This window comes from Maniola jurtina, chromosome 6 (genome assembly GCF_905333055.1).
Source record: "Maniola jurtina chromosome 6, ilManJurt1.1, whole genome shotgun sequence".
NCBI classification, from domain to species: Eukaryota; Metazoa; Arthropoda; class Insecta; order Lepidoptera; family Nymphalidae; genus Maniola; species Maniola jurtina.
This window is the reverse complement of record NC_060034.1, coordinates 15985366-16010104: the sequence shown is the minus strand read 5'-3', so window position 1 is coordinate 16010104 and position 24739 is coordinate 15985366. Positions and strand designations below refer to the sequence as shown.

The 24739-nt window shown below is 37.7% G+C and overlaps 1 long non-coding RNA gene across 1 annotated transcript; it reads right to left on the bottom strand.

Moving 5' to 3' along the window:
• Positions 1–5358: 5358 nt before the first annotated feature.
• Positions 5359–7253, bottom strand: LOC123866129. The gene is made up of 2 exons (XR_006796139.1): positions 7138–7253; positions 5359–5393 (listed from the first exon to the last, which is right to left on the bottom strand). It is a non-coding gene; the product is annotated as an uncharacterized LOC123866129 (long non-coding RNA).
• Positions 7254–24739: the final 17486 nt, after the last annotated feature.

Genomic DNA, 24739 nt, shown 5'->3' with positions numbered 1-24739 from the left:
TATTCACTATCAAGGAGGTTTGTTGTCCAAATATTACTTACATCAATAAATAATGATGTTTTATACTTTACACAGTTATTAACAATCGTATGATCATAAAGACATAGTGGCGCGCGGCGGCCTAGCTATGATATATTATACGGAGAAAAGTCATGAAATTTCATCGAAAAATATTTATTCCATGTACCTAAGCCAAGGCATTTCTGTGAAAGTGTGTGTTTTACTCTGAAAAGTCAGCAGAAACCGACAGATACGTATATGTATAAGTTGTAGATTGTGCCTACTATTCTATACTACGTCTATGAGATGAATAATCCAAAACCGTTTAAAATCTTAAACAACGGTTAGACCTGCAAATAATATAATTCTGCATACTGAACGAATCCTCCATGCTGGGAGCTGGGAGTGCTCACATTTCTGATCGCCTAAAACTCAATTTCTACAATTTGAAAAATGGGCGTGCCTAAACATCAATAGGCGAAATGGTCAAATCGATTTCAAATGAGAATCAAACTAAATGGCTGTAAGTATGTGGCTCGGCCAAGTTCCAAACAATAAAATTACTTTCTTTTTAGACAATTTTCACTGTAATATCATGTAGTAGTATGTCATAGAGAACTATGGCGAAAACATTCAGTATTTTTCGTATCCATTTTTCTTAGATGAAATGAGAATCAAACTACGATTGTATGGAGGAATTGAAATTTAGAACATCGAATCATTAGTTACGTTGGTGTTACTGCTTTAGTTGCAAAATGTAAGCATATTTATGAGTTTCTGTGCCTGCAAGTTGTTCATGAGTTCCACAGACGCCAAGGCCTTTGACATGGTAATCGAGTGTCGCATCATACGTGCTCGGGTTGCATTAGGACGAGCGACACGGCCTCTTGCTTATACTGTGCTTATCACTGCTGCAGCCCTAATAATCAGGACGATATATTACGCCTGTTTGCGACTACAGCGTGTTATTTCAAAAACTTGATTTTTCTCATAAAAAGATTTGCAATGGCTGTAAGTTAGTTTCTATCGAATTTAGAAAGATGCTGTGTTTTTATTAGTCAGCCATTTAGGTATAGCTAGTGTCACTTGGAATGATGTAATTATTTTAACTATACTCTAAAATTCGGGCATTTAGAAGTTGTGGTGGAATAAAGAAACTCACATACATTCATGAACTCTGATAACATTAAACTTCTTTTTTTGGCAGTAGAGTAATAAAATAACGTAGATCATTAGGTAAGTAACATAATGAACTAGATAATTACTATACACTCACAAACCTTTCACATAAGCAGCGTCAGCGACCTTCGGGGTGTGACGTGGGCCTTGAATATGCATGGCATGCGGGGTGGAATCCGTGGCGTGTGTAGGGCAGGGGGTGATGTGCCGCTTAGCGGGTCAATACTGCTCAATGGAGTTAGCCAGTGGGTAATCTGATTAGTAAGCAAACATTGCACATATTGTTTTGTTAATATTTCTCGTTGTAAAATTGTAATTGTCTATTTGTTTCTAGCGACCGTCCAAGGCTTGACGCAGCGAAAATATAAATCTTTTTTATTCCCGATTCCGTGGGAATTTCAAAAAATCTGGCGTTTTCATGTCTAGATTATGGGTATGGGTTCAATATAAAATAGCCTACCACTTCAGTGGATGTCTATTGTCTACGTCATAATACCATGCAAGCCAAATTTCAGCCCAATTCGTCCAGTAGTTTGCGCTTTGTGTTGATAGATCACGTCAGATCGTCAGTCAGTCAGTCAGTCAACTTATCCTTTCATACTCATTTCATACTATAATAATATATAGAATTTTGTTTGTTTGTGAAAATTTTTTCTTACTTTCATTGAAACCTGGAGCTCTCTGTTTCGAGGCTCCAAAACAAAAAAATGTATTTGCTTTACTGTTCTAACCGCCGCGCCGCATTAAAACGACGTAACGCAGCCCAATTTCCATTAAATATCCCTTTTATGAAAATTACTTCCCTCTTTAATGCGAGATCGCGAGTTTTTGATGAAAAATCCCAGTTTTTTGTGGTTCCCGTCTAACTAGAAAACTTTACCAATTACATTAAACCTCGCCTCCAATCGCGCCGAGAAACTAATAACTAAATTCATGAATAGGACTGCTGCATCTTCGTCTTTGAGAAAACTTTCATTTTGAAAAGATTCCTTACTTAAGTGAAAATTATTACTTAGTGACTACATTTCTCATTACTTAGGTTTCCTGTAACTTTGTAGATAGGAATTATGACTTCTGGGTTTAAAGTAAAACCTTGAAATGTGGCTTCAAGAGTATTTAATCTCTTAATGAAAACCTCGTGGTTGAGCTGGCGCGCGCTCACAGCGAAGTTTTTTTTTAAGAGTTTATTTCCCCGATCAGCTGTCTGCAGGGTTGTCACATTGGAGATTTACACAAATTCACTTGAACTTCGTCTAATGTCAATTGAATAGGGGTTAAAATCGTCTAACACCAAACGGCATTGTGGATGCCGTTGTACGTTGACCGTGGCTACATCTACGTTAATTAGGAAACGCCTTTGAACATCGAATTATTTATTGGCCGTTAATGTGGCCGGGAGCCACATAACGGGGTTTACACTACAAAGCTCAACATTTTTTTGATACATCTGCATATCAGTTCTAATCTTAACTTTCTGGGATGTTACGGGTATTATTTAGCAACTTGTATATACTTAGTGCTTACTTCCGAGTATGATAATATTGATTTGATATCAAGTAAAAATATAGTTTAACGGTCTCCCTCTTAACGTCCGCTAGCACGTGCCCCGACAGGCGATGAAGTGGAACAAACACCATTAACGCCTCACCGCCCGCCGCCGCCGCCGCGCGCCATCGCAAAAACACTTTCCACAAAACATTCAAGTCATGCCCTGAAAAGTGAGTAAGCGACTAACGAGAACCACACTACCATCGGCATATTGACTGAGGTACCTATACCTATGTCCTTTGATATTCGACTGTTTGATTTACCATTTGTGTAACGTATCCCGGTTTCAATATTCATTTGAGTATCAACTGCTTACTAAGTTAGAACACAATATTATTTACAGAAACACTATTATTAGCATACTTCAATGCTATATAATTATTAGCGATAGCAGGCGGAATAACACACATTGAAAACCTTCATCTTTTTTGCTGTTACATTAGCAGACTTGCTAATGCCCATAAATATGTACTAATACCTAATACTAATTTGAAAAGGATACGTTTGAATCTCATCTTGGCAATCACTTAGATTAGAATGAACAAATAACTCGCGTAGAGTATAATTTATTTATGCTATTTGGTTTGGATTAAGTGATATAATTTTATTATGGGATTCATCGAAATAAAAGAACTTCTATTTCCAATCATTCTTTTATTACTGAAGATTGTGGTCCTGATGAAATCCCAGCCTCGAGTGAGGCAGCTGTTTCCTTCCTGCACGAATCGGATGCCTTGAATTGGTCAGATCATCTAGTTGATAAGTTTTTCGGTCTCCTGCCCTCAGTGTGACCGGTTACAAGTAAATTATAGGTTGATAGGGTTTATAAAACTCAGGTACATGTACTCGCTCTGAATGCACGACATTGCAATGACTACATGATAATAAATATTCAATATCAATAAATTTAACAATTTCAACCATCAAAAGGAATACAATTGTACCTACTTTGAATAAATGATTTTGACTTTGATTTTGACTTATCATGGATAGCATAATATTATTTAACTTGTTAATTTTTCTCATTAAGAACTTCTTTGCAAATCAGTAGTATGATGACTTGATGATTCAAAAGCATTTGTAAAAGGTTTTTTTAGTAAAAAAATCTTTCTAAGTATTTCTATTCCTAAAGAATTATCTTTCTTAAAATAAATGCACATGATAATAATAAAATTCGTGTAGTCCCGTTGTCCCTGTTAGCCGTGTCCCCGGAAGCGGACAACGGGAATTGAATAAAATTATTGTGGTTGTTACGAACTCAGGGCACAGTCGTGTGTGTGTTATTGTGTCCGGCTGCAGTTTGGGAGTGAGTTACGCGGTGCAATCTGTCCGGGGAGGAAACGAGCGTCGCGGCCGAGTCGCGCCGGACACCCGCCGGAATGTCCGACCAGCGCGCTATGTAGTTACATATACACCTACACAGAGCTCTGTGTAGATCACCGAACTCAGAGGTGGTGTAGATTCATCATCTATTTATCTTTACGGATAAGGGAAAATTGAAAGAAAAATGTCATATAGCCTTTTCTTGTCACCACTTACCTACATAGTTTAGATTTAGTTTCAACTTTTAATAGTCAAGTGTGGAAGCCTCTATGAGAGACTTATGCCCAGCCATGGACGTCTATTGGTTGATGTCAACAACCACGAATTAAATCTTTCTTAAACACATAGGTCATAGTCATTATCATCATCTTCAATCAATCGCCTCAGGTTGAGAATAATAATTTAGCCCATAATTCACCATGATGACCAAATGCAGATTAATATAGCTATTTATTAATGACTAGTTTATGCCCGCGCCTTCGTTCCTGTGGACTACACAAATTTCGAACCCCCATTTTGCCCTTAGGGATTGAATTTTCAAAATTGTTTCCCCAGCGGTGGTCTACGTCATAATAGCTAAAAACCGTGGATTTTAAAACTTAAGTCTACGCAGACCAAGTCGCGGGCATGGGCTAGATTTCTCATAAATTTATTTTTATTATAAAATCCATCTGGTGAATGATATGAAAGTATTTTCTAGCAAAAGTTCCTCACAGGGCTTAGATGCTGATACACTCCAGTGAAGTGAAGTGAAGTGAAGAAGCTTTAGCGGAAAAGTTCCTCGATACGGAACTCCGTAATGCGGCTTTAAATTCCTCGAAGCGATCTTAACATCCGTACACGAATAAAACTCTTTTCCAGATGAGCATCATGAAATTCAATCAGGATGTTGGAATAATAGATTCCGCTACTTATGGAATTGAATTTTTATCCCCGACCGACTTCTGTTATGCAGCGGAGCACTAAACTTAGTTACTTGTAAGTCGGAGGGTCGCTTTCAGGATTAATTACCCTATTCTAGTTAATGTAATTCGTCTCTTGATTATTTTGTAGAAGAAGCATCCCAATTTAATCACTTGTCGCAGAACTAACAGCACGCATCGTATAGGTAATAATATTATCACTTGATTTTACGGGGAAGGAAAACATCGTCAGGAAATCTGCACACCTGAGAGTTCTTCACAATGTTTTTAAAAATGTGTGATGTCTGCCAATCGTCAATTGTGCAGCATTGTGGACTATGACTTAAGCTCTTCTCATTCTGAAAGGTTACCCATTCTCAGAGGTGGACCGGCAGTGGTCTTTTTCCTAATTTATAGATTAGTGTTGGGCTGCAATCAGACCTGCTGCTAAGTGATGCTGCAACCTAAGATGGAGCGCAACTTACCTAGAAGAAGCCTATTCATTCTTGATTTCAAGGTTTTATTAAAAATGCACGGGAAATCGAATAGCGGTTGATGAGGATAATGATGATGACGAGACGTCTCCATTCACATGCACCGAGGAACATACATGCTACACCGATTCTTGAAAATTACAAAATGTACGTTTACATCTTACCTTTTTGAGTGGTCGTCCAAATTATTGAACCTGAAACTCAAAAACGATTACAACACTGCCCCAGTACTGTTTTCTGTAATAAAACAGTGTCGGTAATCAAACAGTTCCGCCAGCAATTAGTGGAAGGGGGTTAGATTGAATCGCGCGGCAGCGAGGGGCTCGTAAACAGCAAAGAGGCGGCCACACCGTATACACGGCCATCGAATTTATCGCCACGCGCTACGACTTGCTGTCGGTATTAGCCTGCGAGAGTTACGGCCGTTTAACCAAATACCCTCGAGATTTAGTAAAGTGCGTATAGTACGCGACAGGTTGAGATGACAATCGGGGTATGAGGCGGGGGGCTGCCCTGCACACCCGCGCTCGCCCACAACGGGTTAACGCGGGTGTGCGGGGCGTCCCCACCCCGGTTTGCATCTCAACCTATCACTAGCTAGCACTATACTAGCTCTGCTCGCGTCAAGTTCAGTATTAGCTGAGTCAAAGTCAAAATATTTATTTCAAAGTAGGTACTCTTGCAGAGATAGAGAGAGAGTAGGTCCCATTTTATGAAAGAGGTAAGCCATCGAATCCAACTTGTTTTGGCAGCTTTCGGAAAGCTTCCAGATGTATTCTCGTGCAAAATTATTCCGTGTTTGGGGAACAAAATGTTCGAACGGTGCATGTGCAGTGATGATATAATATGGATCAGCAACCTGGGCCTCATAAGAAAGCTCAGTCACTAAGCGAAATGTGACGATCTGTAGTCTACCCGAGTTATCCAAATACCTCAACGGGTTACGTACGAGTAGCTGTAGTAATGGGCAAAGTACATAATATAGTTCGAAAAACTGCTAGACGTTGAAGCCACTAGGTGCTAAAATGGCAACCTCGCACTGGGTGGACAGGCGACATCAAATAAGTCGCTGGCAGTCGCTGGAGCACAGTGGACATAGGCAGCGCAAGAGACCTACTTTTTTACCGTTTTTTCAACTGAAAATTTTCGTCTCACTAAATTTGTGTTTTTGCATGATATGTGCACGTAGACAAATAAATAGACAAATTGAAATAATAACAGTACATAACTTGTGCGGATAGCAGCGAAAAATAACAAATTCGATCATGTCGCAACAAATAAACCATTCAATATAAATCTATGAGACCCGCCTTCCAGACTCCGAGTATTGGAAACAAATCGCACTCGTGATATCCAAGTAGGATCTGGTTTGTTTGGATCAAATCATTTGTCTTGCATAGTGATATCAAATGTTTTACTAGATGAGAACGTTTCATAAGAACAATATGTTCCAGTGACCATTGGTGTCCGTACTCCTGCCAATCGTGATTCGTAATCCTCTTTAGACACAGTCCGTATGTAACAATTTTTGCGCAATAACTCTAAATTATGATGATTAAGCTTCTTTAGTACCTATAGTCTGTTCTAACTTATCAATGTTCGTAGAAATGTACTGCATCTAAAGTGCATTACGATGAAAGGAGCGATGTTTTTTTTTAAATTTACAGACTAGCGCTTGGCTGCAATCAGACCTGCTAGCAAGTGATGATGCAGCCTAAGATGGAGCTTGCTTGTCTAGAAGATGCTTATTTACTCTTGACTTGAAGGCACTCATATTAAAAGTGGAAAGGGGAAAACTGATGCCGGACGGGTGTTCCATATCCTAGCGGGTTCGGATTAGAAGTGAAAAAGCAAATCGCTACGTACTTGTCCGAGGAATTCCGATTACGTATGGATGCGTCTTGGATTGGATAAGACCTTGACGCGTGTCTTCTGCGTTGGAACATGTTGTAACTATAAAGCGGCACATCTAGTGGAACACATTTGATATCGCTGGTGTTGCAGCACTCGGCGCACAATGGGGGTAAGTACTCGACAACAGAACAAAGCAGAGTAACAGAAAGTACACGAGACGGTCGATACCGTGGAGTGAAGACTCACTTGAGAGCGGAGAGTACTTCATTATAACAAAGATATACGCTGCTTCTTACAAATGCTGTTAGCTCTGAAAGCTATTCTCATTACAATGTGAAAATAACATGACGAACGTTTGACGACCTGCCTGGCGTTCCACTCGCTTATAGTGAGAGCTCCAGGGTTCGATTCCCGGCAGGGCAATTTTGGAATTTTTAATTTCTAAATGGTCAGGTGTGGTCTGGTAGACTAAAGCCATGGCTAAATTACCATTCTGCCAGAAACACTGTGCCGCCAAGCGATTTAACGTTCTAATACGATGCCGTATGCAAACCGATAAGGGGTATAAATCCATATTTATATAGATTTAATAAAACCGCCATATCCTTTCCAAGTTACTTTTAAGTGCTTTATTTATGCTGTATTATATAATTATTTAGTGCTGTATTATTTTTGAGTGATTTGTGAGCATGCTGTTGGTGTACCGTAAAATAATAAATAATCAAATAAATCTTCATCATCTTAGACTTCATCTTCATAGTTTTAATTAGTTTTGAGTAACATTAGGAGATGGTGACAATGATATTATTAAAGGAATCCCCAGCTGAGTTTGTTGTGATGTGAGCTTCTTCTGAGACTAGGACGTGTTATGAACTCTCGTAGCTTTAGTTTTAAGTTGACGTGAAGTTGATGTATGTGTAACAGCTATCTTGTATTTTGTATATCCATGAATACTAGTTGTGTATATTTGTTGTAGTGGAGTGTTTAGTAGTGTAGCGCGTGATCGAAGCGCCACGGCCGCGGAGGAAAGACTTCTATTCAATCTAGTGGTTTTAAAATTCAAATGCCGCGAGCCGGTGAGGCGGACGTCATGAAATTTTATTGCAAGCGAATTTGCGCGGTTTATATATTTTCTTTAAATTGTAGAATAAGAAGTAGGAAGGAAATGTACAACACTTCCGCAAATTAGTGTGATCGAAGAGTGCAGTATGTCCAACTATTATTAAGTAATGGAGCGACACACACTCACTTCCCTCGCGTAAGGGTGCGTCTCATGTTACTATGTAAGGTATTGTCCTTGTCCCGCTCGATTTATGTATAGCACTGTCTCTGTCAATCTGTTCGCTTGTATGAAGTCTGGGAAGTCGAGGGTGTATGACGCTGGATCTACACTTTACCGCACTAGAGCTGGGCTTCGGTCTATCTATAATTACATAATTATAACATTTACATATTATAAACATTTACATAAAAGTAGAAACTAACCGACATACCAACAATCAGTTTAAACTGCTGTATCTAGAAACTAGAGATTTTGCATGTATGCATATTACCTAATAGGCTAATACTTAAGGGATCTAATCTGTTTCGTTATCAGAATGTACTAGGTAAGTACGTCCTGATCTTCACAAAAACGTTTCAGTCGCATGCGAGTTATTCGGATCCGTGCCTCGTTTGAAACACTATCATCCATCACGGCTCTCATTATAAATGGAAGCAAAGCCTGCGCATTCCAAACGCTACCGAAGTAATTTAATCTGCAATTTGGTGTTCCAGTTACATTGTTTATGCGGCGCTAGTTATACGGTAGAGTTGCCGCCGCGTGGATCCTGCACGGGCAATGAGGCCGGGCGTAGAGCTGTCGCTCACTAAACAAGGCACACTCATCCAAAAACAACAATTCCTTTTTCTTTTTAGGGTACCGTACCTCAAAAGGAAAAACGGAACCCTTATAGGATCACTTTGTTGTCTGTCTGTCTGTTTGTCAAGAAACCTATAGGGTACTTCCCGTTGTCCTAGAATCATGAAATTTGGCAGGTAGGTAGGTATTACAGCACAAATACAGGAATAAATCTGAAAACCGCGAATTTGTGGTCACATCAATAAAAAAAATGTGTTTCAATTTTGCAAAGTAAGATAACTATACCAAGTGGGGTATCCTATGAAAGGGCTTTACTTGTACACTCTAAAATAGATTTTTATTTATTTTTATGTGTAATAGTTTTTGATTTATCGTGCAAAATGTTGGAAAAAATACCCGAGTACGGAACCCTCAGTGCGCGAGTCTGACTCGCACTTGGCCGGTTTTTTTCTTTCATGGCCGTACCACAATGATGTTTAAGCCTTGGTATGGAGACAAAGTTCTACAGAAGTAGTTAACAAGCTTCTGCCCCAATAACGTTAGTAACAATACTTCTTTAAGGAAGCTGTTATCAGCAAGAAAGAAAGGAAATGCATTTATTTGTGTCTATTGCGTGTATTTTCTTATGACCCCCCAGGGACTAGCGGGTAGGGCGTGTATAGTGTGAAGCCCACAAGTGTCGGCAGACAGCATGTCGGCTTCGATGTCGGCATCGCGTGCGAATCAATCAACCGCCGAGTGAGTGCAGCCCGAGCTTCCCTGACGTGACCTACTGCGATAAACACACTACTCCATTTACTTCCGCAGTACAAGCACTATCAATGCGACAAGAGTTACTCACAATTTCTATTGACAAAGCTTTATAGACCTGGAGGCCCATAGGCTACTTTTTATCCCAGAAAATCAAAAAGTTCCCGCAGGATTTAAAAAAAACCTATAGTCACGCAAATGAAGTTGCATCATCTAGTATCATCTATTTATAACGTAGACCCATGGTAATGACCGCTGAGTATCCTGGTATTTTTTTTGAACCAGATTGGTAGATTCTTCTTGGTGATTCATGACGATTGGTAAAATTGTATGACTAAAGCATACAATACACAGTACAGAATACAGTTTAAGATTAGGTAATTTTATGAAAAAAATTGTACGGAAAAATGCGAATTTAATTTGTGCGAAAATTAAAATACATTGGCCACCAATTCTCCTTTTATGAAACTTCGTAACGGATATAAAATCGCCATTACTCTAATTACAGGCGCCCTAACAAGGTTATGAAGAATTTGAGAACGCTTGCCAAATACACTTTATATAAAATCGCACGCCGAGAAAATGATTTATTTCGCTCGTAAAATAAATCAGTCCCGGCGCACGCTTGGCAGATAATCAACTTACCACAACATTCGCAACATTCACAACACTCACAACATTTGCAACACTGCAAATGCAATATCTGCCGGCTTCTGCTCCTATTTATGTCATATCTTTTACCCATTTTAACATTTCTTTCAAAGTTGAAATAAAACAACATTTTACACAAGTGATTTCGTTTAGAGACTGTGAGACGCCTGTACTATATTGAACTTTATTGCTACCAAAATCAAATATTTTTCTAATCGAGCTTAGCTAGCCATAGCTCTAGTAGCTATGCTCGATTAGAAAGTTTATAGCTAGCTATAAACTCTTTTCCTATAGTTTATGTGAAATTCCAATTCAATCGTTAAGACATTCTTGCTCGTTTTGGACCAATTTATCACTAAAATATTTTTCATTTCTGCAAAGAGTTAGAAAGGCAATTAAAGTGAGGTAGCTTAACTTGCAAGTGAATTTAATTGGATTCAAGTGTATATAGTAAGTGTAGAATTTTAACGTAGTTAGTTACGGCAAATATTAGGCGATTATCTTGTTGTAACTTTAATAGTACTACTTACTACTTTGTCAACTTAACCCGTGACCGGTCCAATATTGCATACGGTCTCATCTTCGAATAGTATGCTTTAGGCTATAGCTACTACTGTAGATTGAGAGTAGAGTGTAGATTGACAGACTTCACATACCTTTTACAATATTAGGTAATGGAGAACTGCATGTATGCAGGTTTCCTCATGTTTTCATAATAAAGCCAGTGGTCGGTTACTGGATGGAAAATAATATTCGTATTCGATAGTAAATAACTATTATTTTGTATCTTAATGGCATGGACGTAAGCGGAAATATCTAGAGCATTGTAAGTTAAAGTAAAGTAAATTGGAGATAAATATTTGAATTTATCCGATACGTCTAGAAGATATTTCGTTCATAATATTGCCGTCAAATGAGGTTAGCTTGTGCGAATGCAGCGGCGGGTAAACGCGGGTAAATATATTTGCAACAGAAACAAATCGCCCCAATTTGGCTCTTCGCTGCTCTTTTGTGGCGTGCTCTAAGTTATGAGAGAGTAAATTAAAAGTAAAAACTTTTACTGTCAGAGTTTTTTAATGTACCAAAACGAAAAATATAAAAAACCAAACGCGACTATATGCTGGCATATGCCATTAGTGAGTTCCAGTGCCCACTATAGGGCACTATAGCCCATTATAGGTTCTGGTCATTATATTTTATGAAAAGTACTAATCAAAACAAAGCAAATGAGTTCAAATTCGATTCTAATGCCGTAATCCACTGTCCACCATCCACCTCCATCTTTCTTTATCCCTCTTCTCTCTGGGTTGGTTTCCGCACTTGAACCGTTTCCGGCTGTTGTGCGTGCGCCGAAGTATCGCCTTCCTCATCAGAGACGCTCAAGGATACCATAATCATCTATTGGCATTCAAACCACACGTGTCTGTAAAATTCAAATCAATCGGACGGTTGAATGTAGCTGAAAAACCAGTTGCCAATTTCGATGGAATGAGTATCCAGCCTAAATCAAAATAAGACGAATTCGCTGTAGCTTGTGTGTTGTACCAGCAGCAGTGTTGGAGCGAGCCATCGCATCGCTCGCTGAGAGGACATCGCCGGATTCAACGCCCTTCTCTCCCATTACCTCATACTCAGTTTTATTTGAAATACGAGTATGAATATATTCAGATAACGCTTTTATTCTAACTTCACAATCCTCGCAATTTTCCAAAACATTAAACAATTAGTTTTCTTGTGACTTTATCCGCGTGGATTTAAGCTTTTAAAAATTCCGCGGAAGCTCTTTGATTTTTCAGGAAAAAGATTCGTCTCCAGGATCTCTGTACCAAGAGATGATGCCCGCAACTTCCTCCCTGTAGCATTACATTTTTTAAATACCATAAGAACTCTTGGATTTTCATGTCTGGGATGTAATCTATATTTGTACAAAATTTTGTTAAAATCAGTTCAATTGATGAACTGTGAGAAGCTACTCGTAGCAGAGAGACTGATACACTTTCCCATTTATAATATTATATTAAGTATGGAAGTATTTGTATTTATCCATGCAAAAATTGCATGAATGAATTGCTTCTCTGCCAAGTGGAAGAAGGACAAACCAACAAACATACACACTCTCTCATTTCCTATATCAGTTCGTACCTGCAAATAAAATTTCGCTCTCAAATACGTATGAATAAAGACATTCAATACAAAGGCCTTTTATCTGAATCACACAGGCCGTGCTCTCTCACGTCGTCAATATCTTGCATTAAACAGATTGAAGACGCAGCATCCATTTCAACGAGAGACGATTTGAATGGAGCTACACGTCACGTTCGTGCTTATGGAAACTAAAGCTCATCGCACATTAGTTTTGAACATCGTACGCACCGGACGCTATTTTAAATTTCCCCGCATATATTTAGCACTGCCTGGCACCGCAATTTTCTTCCAATCGCTATACAAGATGCCAAAGTTGTATGCCCAGCTTATTAGTTATTATTAAGTTGCTATGTAACTGGGTTCGTATCAAAATAACATGTAAGGCTGAATAAGTATCAGCGCCTCAATAGCTCAATGATTGAGAAGCGGTCTCAATTTCGAAAGGTCGGCGGTTCAAACCCCACCCGTTGCACTACTGTCGTATCCACTCCTGGCACAAGCTTTACGCTTAATTGGAGGAGAAAGGGGAGTCATGATTAGCATGGCTAATATTCTTTTTAAAAAGAAGAAAAAATAAAAGAAAAGAAAGTTGACTCAATGAATTAGACCATTTTGAGATATTTTCAGAAATTCCTGAGTGAACTGCGCCGAGCGGTCCGTTAGGTTTATTAATGGAACACACTATTTATTGATGAGGTTTCATATATTTCAGAATATGAAGACTTCAAAAACTGTTGGCTCAATAGTTCACTGAAATAGGGAACGTGTACTGAAATCATTGAAATAAATCCGTACTCTCTTAAAATAAACTTAACTCTTAGTTGAAGGACAAAAATCCATTTTTATTAATATTATATTTTATTATAAAAGCGAAAGTGTGTCTGTCTGTCTGTCTGCTAGCTTTTCGAGGTCCTACAGTTTAACCGATTTTGATGAAAAGTACTGAGTTAGCTTACATCCCCGAGACGGACATAGACTACTTTTTATCCCGGAAAATCAAAGAGTTCCCACGGGATTTTTAAAAACCTAAATCTACGCGGAAGCCCCGGGTACAATTAGTCATGATGTGCAATGTGCGATGACTTAAATGTAATGTTTTGTGTTGTATGCTGTTTTCATTCATCTAAATTTAGTATTTGGTTCGTTGCCCCGGAGTTATCCCGGTGTCGGCGGGCGCCGGGTGCCGGGCCTGTACCGGGCCATTGTTTATGTTTCGATTGCATTCTACATTTATGCTATCACGTTCGTTAGTTGATCTTGTTTCACCAATTTGTTGAATGGACGGCTCGTGTATTGATTTTGGGGTAACATTCATGAGTATTCGGTATTGCAATAGTAAATGAAAATCTAAGCTTTTATTTATTCGAACGTATTTATACAAGCTTTTTTGACTCGATTGTTATGTGTTACGTCCTGGAATTTATTGTACGATATTTTTTGTTATATTAACTCATCGCCGCCCGGTCGCATGGCTCTCCTCTTAGAATGAGAAGGGCTTAGGCCAAAGTCTACCACGCTGCCAATTGGTAGACTTTATTAAATACCCTTCAGGCCAGAATTCCTTTCAGAATTCTCAGGCCTCCAACTTTCGTTACGATGTTTTCCTTTACAGTCAAGCAAGTGATATTACTTAATTGCCTAAAACGCACATAACCCCATAAAATTACAGATCCGTTGTTGGGACCCTAGAAATAGAAAGCCGATGTTTTAACCACAAATTGTCATTTCTTGTTACATTTAGCCGTTGAAAAAATTACGGTAAAAAATTATAATGAAGAAGCTGTCCAAAAGACAAAATAAATCTCCATTAGTTCAAATTATTAAGTGAAAAAAGAACAGCTTTTCAGGTTTTGTAAGAAATGTTATGCCTTTCAACTTTATGTCTCAGCGAAGGCACTGCAAATTATATATTATTATCAAAATGGCAGTAATTATCAATTATTTATTAGTAGCGATAATAATCACTTGTTCATGTTCTTGATTTTTTTTCAAATATTTATCTATCCACTCAGTGGTAACAGGCATTACAGTTCATATAGTTTATTTTTAAAATAGCTTTGACACACCGACAGACGGGTAGACGGGTTGATATAGTAGGCCTTATAGTATTGGAATTCCTTGTTGTACTCTGGATCCTTGAAGAGGTAAATATGGGTTGGTCTAGCGTGGTAGTAAAGGTATTTATAATAGAACATGTTGCTTCAGTGCCATAACGTCGATATCTCAGGTGGAATAGACAAGTAGTTACATATTTCAGCAGATCCGACATTAGCATGCAAAGGGCGCGCGTGAGACGCGGGGCGGGCGGGCGGGCGGGGAGTCGCCACCGATCAACCTTTTTGCTTAATATGATATAATGCTTTTCTTCTTTTTTAACTCATTATAGGCACACGCTTGACCACAATCACACCTGATAGAAAAGGATGATATGGCCTGAGATGGGACGCATTGATCTAGAAACTTGAAATCTGAGCTAAGAAAGGTATTCAGAAATTTGATCTGAGCGAAACCGAGGTGAGTTAACTAGTCAATTCCAAAGTATTTTACAATAATATATTAGGTGGAACAACGTAACGAACATGATTCAAACTTGTTGCCTTGAATTTCAGCCTATCGAGGAAAAATGCGGCTTAAACTTGTCATCAGCAAATGACTAGTATCAACTGCCTTTTGACTCGGAAAGTAAACAGTAAAACTTTAAATTAAAAAGTAATATTCAAAGTGCAATACTATGAAATGCTCAATTCGACCTCAAAATGTTTTTATTAGCTGAGCTTTAATTTATACGGGACTTGAACACGGAAAAAATCACCCAGTACGTACGCTTCCAAAAAGCGTCAAAGAGAGAATTTCAAATTGGCAGTTTTTAAACCAGAGTATAAAGTGGAAGCTAGTGGACCAATAAACTTCGGCGCAACTTCCAAATAGTTTTTCAATAAAATCCTTATATTGCTGCAGTAAAAAGTTCATCCGATAAACGACAAGTGAAAAGTTTAATATTGCAAAAAAAATCTACGACTGCCGCGCTCTCTGCAGCATGAGCATAACTTAATGTGTTAGTTTGAAGTTATTGATGAATAATAATTGAGTTATTTAAATAAAATAACTATTCTGTAAATAATTTCGCCTTGAACATTAGTCAATTCACTCAACAGAATCGATTGTTGCGGTAAGGATGATCCAGTTCTATAAAACTTTTATGTTTTCCAAAGACTCTTTAAAAGCCAAAAGTCTGTGAAAATACAACTGCTGAATATTGTGTCAGTGTCTCGTTTGTACAGTCACAGATTACACAGGGAGCACCGTCGAGTAGCAGTCGTTGTGACACATACTCGTAGGATGCGGCGGGGCCCGAAATAAACCAGCAGGATCACCCGCGCAGGGGGGGGGGGGGGCAAACAGCCGAGCATACCGTTTATTTCATGTTTGAACTACACGTTAAACTTTATTTATTTATCCCCTACTGTAGCCCCGGAGCTGGTGGAACTTCGAGGGGACACTCGATTTCTCTTTCAATTCTCTTAGGATCAACAGATTAGTTGATCATGAGATCCTGATTGGTGATTGTGACTGTCTGACTGTATACAGAGTGTAACACCCCGTATCTGTAGGAGCAGTGAGGTAATAATTTAAACTATTAGATAGAGAGTTTAATCTAAGGAACTAGGGTGTCGATTATGAAAAAAAAAGAGAACATTCAAAGATTTAAAAAAATTCTCAGCCAGATAAGGAATCGAACGTTAACTATTTCTTAAAGTCGTATTTTGTGTGTAGAGTATTTTGTGAGAAATAAATGTAAAGAAAAACAACCTCTAAAATGAACAAGAATGATTGGCTTTACGTTTAGTTGGACCAGAAAATTAGTAGTGGTAAAAATGCGTGATATACATTATACATATTTTCATAAAATATGCCCCACCAGCTCTCGGAGTAGTAGTGCTGCCTCTGTTGGTGTAAGCTTTTCCGATGTAACTTGATACCGCGTTAGCATTTCAAATGTTTACATTCGCTACTCCGACTGCGGGTATTTTTGTGCATGTTTGTATTCATCTTTTGCTTTGAAATTTCAGTGAGCTGGAAACCGGAGCTTTACATCACTATGCGCCGAAAAAATGACGAGCATTGTATCTGAGATATGTACATGATCGACAAGTAAGTTCCACACAGCACAGCAATGCTCGACGTAGCGACTATACTCTATCCACGGAAAGAAGTTAGTGTGGCGCTCTCTCTGTAACGCAATCCCATACAAATGACAGAGACAAAAATCTTAGTAGAAATCCAGGGTGACTCATTTTGAGTCACCCTGGATGTAAACATGTTTTTAAAAACATTCAAAATTCAATTCGTAAATAGAGTTTCATTTGTGATTGGCTCGTGACTCAAAACGCTTATCGCCCACTGGCATTTTTGTCTCTGTCATTTGTATGGGATTACGTTACTGAGAGAGCCCTACACTAACTCCTTTCCGTGGATAGTCCAGTAGCGATCACATCGTATTCAATTTGATTTAAATGAACTTGATGACATGAACCGAATTAAAAATAAAATTTAATCGCTTTTTAACAATTTTTTAGTTGACTTATATACCAACTTTGTATATTGCTAATAAATTCTAAAATAATTGTATTTCTCCGCAAAGATATTAAATAAAGTAAAGCGTTTCTTGGCGAAGCTGTGAGCAAAAAGAAGCTTAATACAAAAACGTAGCACAAAACTACAGCTTTGTTGGAAAAACTTATTGAATATTATTACTGAAAACGATTCACAGAAACTATTTGTACCAAATTGGCCAAATCGGTTGTTCGTAAATATCGTTCGTGATAGAGTTCCACCAAATCCACGCGATATTGTAATAATAGAGGGCCGTTCGACAGATACACAGTTGTAGATTCTAATCTACTTCGACCTCGCTTTTTTGCTGTATTTAATCAAGTTCCAATGTTCCAAATTGGTAAATTGACTTGTAAACAATTAAGCTTTAGCTCTATTTATGATCATCACGATCAACTCATCGTTGGTCCACTGAGTATGGTTCTCCTCCGAGATTGAGAAGGGTGTAAGGCTACAGTCTGCCACGTTGGCCATGTTTGGCAGATATCACACTCCTTTGAGAACAATGTGGAAAGCTCTCAGGCATGCAGGTTGTCCCACGATGTTTTCCTTCCCATGAGAAAAGTTAGAGGTGCATGTCTGGGATCGAACTCCTGACCTCCCAAATAGAAGGCCGACGTCTTAACCAGCAGGCTACCACATTTACTTACTGAAAAATACATTAAATAAGTTTATAATAAGTACAAAACGAATCATATTTTACTGATTGAATATTTCTATAGTTGGTTTTCCAAACAACCCGACTATACAAAACTAACTAGGTATATACTAATTGAATAGATTTTTTTAAAAGATCAATGGAGTTTCAATCTGCACGTAGCTTTGGAATTAACTTATCTAAATTTAATCGTAATTAGTAAATAAATAGGTACCAATTTATTATTAAGACGCTAAAAACAAAGCAGCATGCGAACAAAATGTTGTTTTTGTGAAAGTTGAAAGCTAATGAGTGCGCCAGGATCTCTCGCAGCGCGCTCTAAACACTTCTTACTTTCCTTTCTTTTCGAGCCGTTTTCTTTCACAGACAAATTGCTAATTGAGTTCCTTTGAAAAACACAAATTAATTGTCTCTCACGCAGAATATACGTTAAGTGTCGTCAAATTGCCTTATGTTATGTTATTTTCCTTCGATTTGGTCTGAATAAATAGCTTTTAGGTGATTTTCTTTCGAAGAGGCAACGAGTCACAGGGAGGCGCTGGAAGGCGGCAGCGCGAGACCGTGCCTTGTGGAAGTATCACCTACGTCCAGCAGTAGACGTCTGTCGGTTGATAACGATGATGATGATGAAAATGAAACACGGTGATCGTTCTTCAAAATTTATTGAAGTATTTATTTCCTTTACACAGTTTTTAGTATGGATTTTAAGTTGCATTTTCAACAAAAATCTACTAGTAATACTATCACTGAATTATACAAGAACATACAATAAGAGCAGGTGGGCAGCCACGAGGTAACGGCTAGTGCCTAGCTCTGGGCGTTTAGTTGTTTTCACTATTCCAATACTTATTGATGTTTCGCTAAAACTTTTCTACTAATTTATACTTATTTACTACACACTACATATTATGTCTGTGTGATAATTATCTGTATTTGTTTTCAGTACTAATAGTAGTACATTACAGTCCAAAAGTGTGTCTGTCTGTCTGTCCGCGTGTCACAGGTCTTTAGCTCGTAGAAGAAGTCAGTTACAAACCTATTTAGACATTTGGTTGTAGAACGTTGACCCAAAACCAAATCACCCAAATACTGAATAAGAAAAGTAAAAATACTGTATCTACCTACTTGTTGCAATATATTTTTGTAGCGATCGATTTAACCAAATAAAAGCTTACTTTGATTATGATTTTTTTAATTGGTACATCACGAAAATCGCACAAAATTGCCAGTTAAGAGTTGAAAACTAATTAATATAATTATGGTTTCGATATCCTTTGTTATCAATATTTAAATAGAAAATGATTCCAGACAAAGGATGTCGTTTATATTCATCAAGAAATTATTCCACGAGGCAATTAGGGAAACTGGATTCAACAAATAATGATAATTTGTCATCTCCATATTTGAAATAACAAAATGGCGTTTGATTGGGAAACTAGTTGATGTTCGCGACTTTGTTTGCGTGTGATAATGTCTGTGCGTTCGACCAATGAGATTACTGAGAGATGACGTGCTAGAATTATTACGTCATCTAAATATATTGATACATGGTTAGGTAATTTATGACTGACTGATGATCTATCAACAGAAAGCTCAAACTAATAGACGGGTCGGTCTGAAATTCGGTAAGCAGATAGATTAATATGACGTAGACATCCACTAATAAAGACCCAAAGGGGGTAAAATTGATGATTAAACGAACTTACCTTAAGTGAAGTTCTATCATGTCTATTCTATCAATACCCAATTAAACGCAGAAATAAAGGCTGCACTGTCTGAGGCGTTCGATAAAAAGGAGAAAGCTATTGAAGTTAAACAGAACCAACAAGCAATTGCTATAACTTGTATAAGTCAAGCTTTGACAAAAATGTTTACAAATCAAAGTAAAGAGACTGACGTCATTAAACTTTTATTAGACGCAACCAAACTCTTATGTGACTCCCAATTTGTCGAGTCTATGTCTCGCCGAAGTTTTGTAACTGCTACTGTTAAAAAAGAGATTAAGGATCTTTTATACTCCACTGAAATTGTCAGTTTTCTCTTTGGCGAAAAATTAGCCGATACACTAAAAGCAGCAAAAGTAATACATAAATCAGGAACAGAAATGAAGACTGTGTCGTCGCAACATAATCAATATCGGTATTTAAACGGGAAAGCTCCGCTTCCGCTGGCGAGGCAGTCGGGAGCAGCAAGGAGGTCAGCGCCTGCAGCGCAACAGCCTCGCAAGTACCAAGCTCCGCCGCCGCCGCCACCGCCGCCACCGCCGCCGCCGCCGCGGGCTCGAGTGCATCGGCCGCCGCCGCGCGCACTCAGACGCGCCGGTAGTCGAGGTACGACACAACGCTGGTAGTCGTCCTCTAGAATTTTTTCTCAGGAAGAAATTAACGAATTTGAAAGTGTCATTAATGAATTGTTAAATTCCGGTGCAATATCTGAATGCATACCATGTAATATGCAATATATTTCAAGTATTTTTCTTGTACCTAAGCCGAATGGCAAAAAGGGGTTTATTCTAAATCTTAAATCATTTAATAAATTTATATCCACGAATCACTTTAAAATGGAGGACTTACGAGCAACTTTAAAATTAATTTCGAGAAATTCGTTCTTATGTACACTAGATTTAAAGGATGCTTATTTTTTATTACCTATAAATGAAAAATTAAAAAAAAAAAAAAAAAAAAAAAAAAATTACGTTTCATATGTAACAATAAAACATACGAATTAACGTCCTCCCATTCGGATTGAACACAGCTCCTTTAGTTTTTACAAAGTTAATGAAACCAGTAATATCCTTACTTCGGTCTTTGGGATATATTTCATCCATTTACTTGGATGATATATGTATAATTGCTGACTCATTTCACGCTTGTTAACAGAATGTAACTCATACAATCGATATCTTAGAGTCATTAGGTTTCATAATTAACTATGAGAAAATTTCGTTTGTACCTAAAACTAGATGTAAATATTTAGGATTTATAATTGACACCAGAAATTTTCATATCGCTCTCACTAATGAAAAGAGGATGTTAATAAAACAAGAAATATTGAAATTTATAAAATTAAAGCGATGTACAATTCGACAGTTTACTCGTTTAGCAGGTCTCCTTTCCTCATCTTGCCCCGCCGTTCAATATGGTTGGTTATTACACCAAGAATATCGAACGAAAGAATATCGAATATATATATCTAGCTCTAGAAAAGACTGAGGACTATGACAGTCATATGACTATTCCTCAACATTTAGCAAAAGATTTGGAATGGTGGCTGACACATATTGTAAGGTCAGTTAAACCTATTAGAGAAGATTCCTACTGTTTAGAAATCTTTTCCGATGCCAGTAAAACAGGATGAGGGGCAGCATGTGGTAAGGATAAAGCTAATGGTAAATGGAGTGAAGATGAGAAAAATATGCACATCAACTACTTAGAAATATTGGCAGCATATTTCGGTTTAAAGGTCTTCGCAAAGAGTCGAAATAATTGTTAGATACTTCTTCGCATCGACAATACAACTTCGTATGTCAACAAAATGGGTGGCGTGCGATTTCCTCATCTCACTGATATTAACAAGAAATTATGGAATTGGTGCGAGGACAAAACATTTTTGTCTATGCATCTTACATCTCTTCACAAGATAATGAAGTAGCGGACGCAGAATCGCGACGATTGCACCCCGATATCGAGTGGGAACTAACTGTCCATGCCTTCAGTAGAATCGTAGAACACTTTGGTAGACCAGCTATAGATTTATTTGCTACTAGGCTAAATAAGAAATGCGATGCATATAATTCTTGGCATGGAGACCCAGGAGCAATAGCAGTAAATTTCCTTTACGTTGAATTGGAAAAAACTAAATTTTTATGCTTTCCCATCAATATCCGTAATTTTGAAAATGATTCGTAAGATAATTTTAGATAAAGCTGAAGGCATAGTAGTTGTTCCCCTCTGGCCTACTTAACCGTGGTTCCCACTTTAAAAAAAAAAAAAATGTAATGATATGTTAATACTTGGAACCAATACAGACGTGTTATTATCTGTTCCTAACAGCCAATTGCAACACAAAGTCACGCTAGTAGCCGCGAAGTTATCCGCACAGCGTTTTTTCACGAAGAGGGGTTCCACAAAGTGTATTAGACATCATGAGTGCGTCAATGTCAGACACTTCTGTTAAACAATATGGTGTCGTATTTAAAAAATGATTAATTTTTTGTAACAATCACAATATTGATCCTTATGAAGCTGCAGTTACCCATGTAATTACTGTCTTAACTGAAATGTTTCATAAAGGAATTCAGCATAGTACTTTAAACAGTTATAGATCTGCTTTATCTTTAATTGTAAACACAAAGATAGGCACAGATGATAGGTTAACTAGATTGTTTAAGGGCTTCTACCGGCTACGCCCATCTTTGCAAAAATATAATGTTACTTGGAATCCTTCAATTGTATTCAATTTTTTGGAAAGCTGGTACCCCAATGATGAGATTAGTATGGAAAAACTAACAAAAAAAATTGTAACATTACTAGATCTTGTAACGAAGTAAAATTAATATGCAGAATATTGAAATTAAAGCTGATGACAGAATTATTATAAAAATACCAGATTTGATTAAAACTTCACGCGCTGGCTCTTTTTCAACCCTCCTTAATTATAAGTACCTTTTTAGCCAGAAATATACCCGACAGAGGCCTTATTAGTGTATGTCAATTGGACAATTTCTGTAAGAAACAATGATCAACTGTTTATCAGATTAAAAAGTCCATATAAACCAGTTTGTTCACAATCAATCAGTCGTTGGATAAAGGAAGTTTTGAATAAAAGTGCAATATACACTAATATATTTACAGCTAATATGTTTACAGCTTATTCAACGAGGCATGCCTCCACTTCTACTCCATATGAAAATACCATTAATATTGATTTAATACGCAAAACTGCGCGTTGGTCAGTTTTGTCATTCGCACGTTTTTTATCAAAGAGTTGAGGTAACTGATAATAGCAATGATTTTGCAATATCAATTTTAAATCTCAATTCTTAATACATTTAAAATGCATTTTTATTTTCTTTGGAAATAATAATATGAGTTAATTTAATTCTTTGATTTACTCTTTATTGCTTAAGATTAAGCTGTTACGTTTTGTTATATTGATATAATTGATTAAATTGATTATATGAATATATCTATTATGATATTTTTTTTTACAAATGTCATATCTCTAAAGATCTACAAGTATCCTAATCTCGAAGACGAAGCGAAGTATAATTGATGATTAAACGAACTTACCTTAAGTGAAGTTCTATCATAATTATACGAAGGCTTCGTCTGAAGAGATTAGCTCCCTCCCACCCTTTCTTTCCTTTCAGACACCCGTGTATGAATTAGTAAAAAAAAAAAAAAAAGAAGCTCTCTAAACTAAATGAAAATGACGATCAGTGCTGTCACTATGAGAAGTATAGTCTATGGTACCTACGAAAAAAGTATTTATCTTGTTTTTTGTATTTCTCAACTTAGTGTATGAAATGGCCACACGGTTCGTGCTACTTCGCGGTTGTGAAAAAAGGAATTTTATAACCATTTTTAATCCACGATAAAATGACGGCGTCATTAGTAATGAGGCATTATTAAATTACATAAATCAGGAACAGAAATGAAGACTGTGTCGTCGCAACATAATCAATATCGGTGTTTAAACGGGAAAGCTCCGCTTCCGCTGGCGAGGCAGTCGGGAGCAGCAAGGAGGTCAGCGCCTGCAGCGCAACAGCCTCGCAAGTACCAAGCTCCGCCGCCGCCGCCACCGCCGGCCGCCGCCGCCGCCGCCGCCGCCGCCGCGGGGTCGAGTGCATCGGCCACCGCCGCGCCGCAGCGCTCGCGCGCGCGCACTCGGACACGCCGGTAGTCGAGGTACGACACAACGCTGGTAGACTAGCCGCTTTTTATGACAGATGGTGCCTCATTACTAATGACGCCGTCATTTTATCGTGGATTAAAATTTTTTCACAACCGCGAAACAGTAATTTACACCGTCCTCTAGAATTTTTTCTCAGGAAGAAATTAACGAATTTGAAAGTGTCATTAATGAATTGTTAAATTCCGGTGCAATATCTGAATGCATACCATGTAATATGCAATATATTTCAAGTATTTTTCTTGTACCTAAGCCGAATGGCAAAAAGCGGTTTATTCTAAATCTTAAATCACTTAATAAATTTATATCAACGAATCACTTTAAAATGGAGGACTTACGAACAAATTTAAAATTAATTTCGAAAAATTCATTCTTATGTACGCTAGATTTAAAGGATGCTTATTTTTTAATACCTATAAATGGAAAATTAAAAAAAAAAAAAAAAAAATTACGTTTCATATGTAACAACAAATCGATGAGCTTACCTTCTTGTAATGACAACGGCGGATTAGAATTGTCCGAAGATGAATCCGATATTTTTCGAGCACGTTTTTGTATCTTTTTTTCCAGTTTCTTTATTTTTCGCAGAAGATACTCATCACTACTTTTATTTTTGCGTTTAGGCATTATTAATACTCAAATTCACTACGACTTTTAAGAATATCATGTTGAACGGCCAGGCACTAGAACGCGAATGAAAATGACGATCAGTGCTGTCACTATGAGAAGTATAGTCTATGGTACCTACGAAAAAAGTATTTATCTTGTTTTTTGTATTTCTCAACTTAGTGTATGAAATGGCCACACGGTTCGTGCTACTACAAGTATTCTAATCTCGAAGACGAAG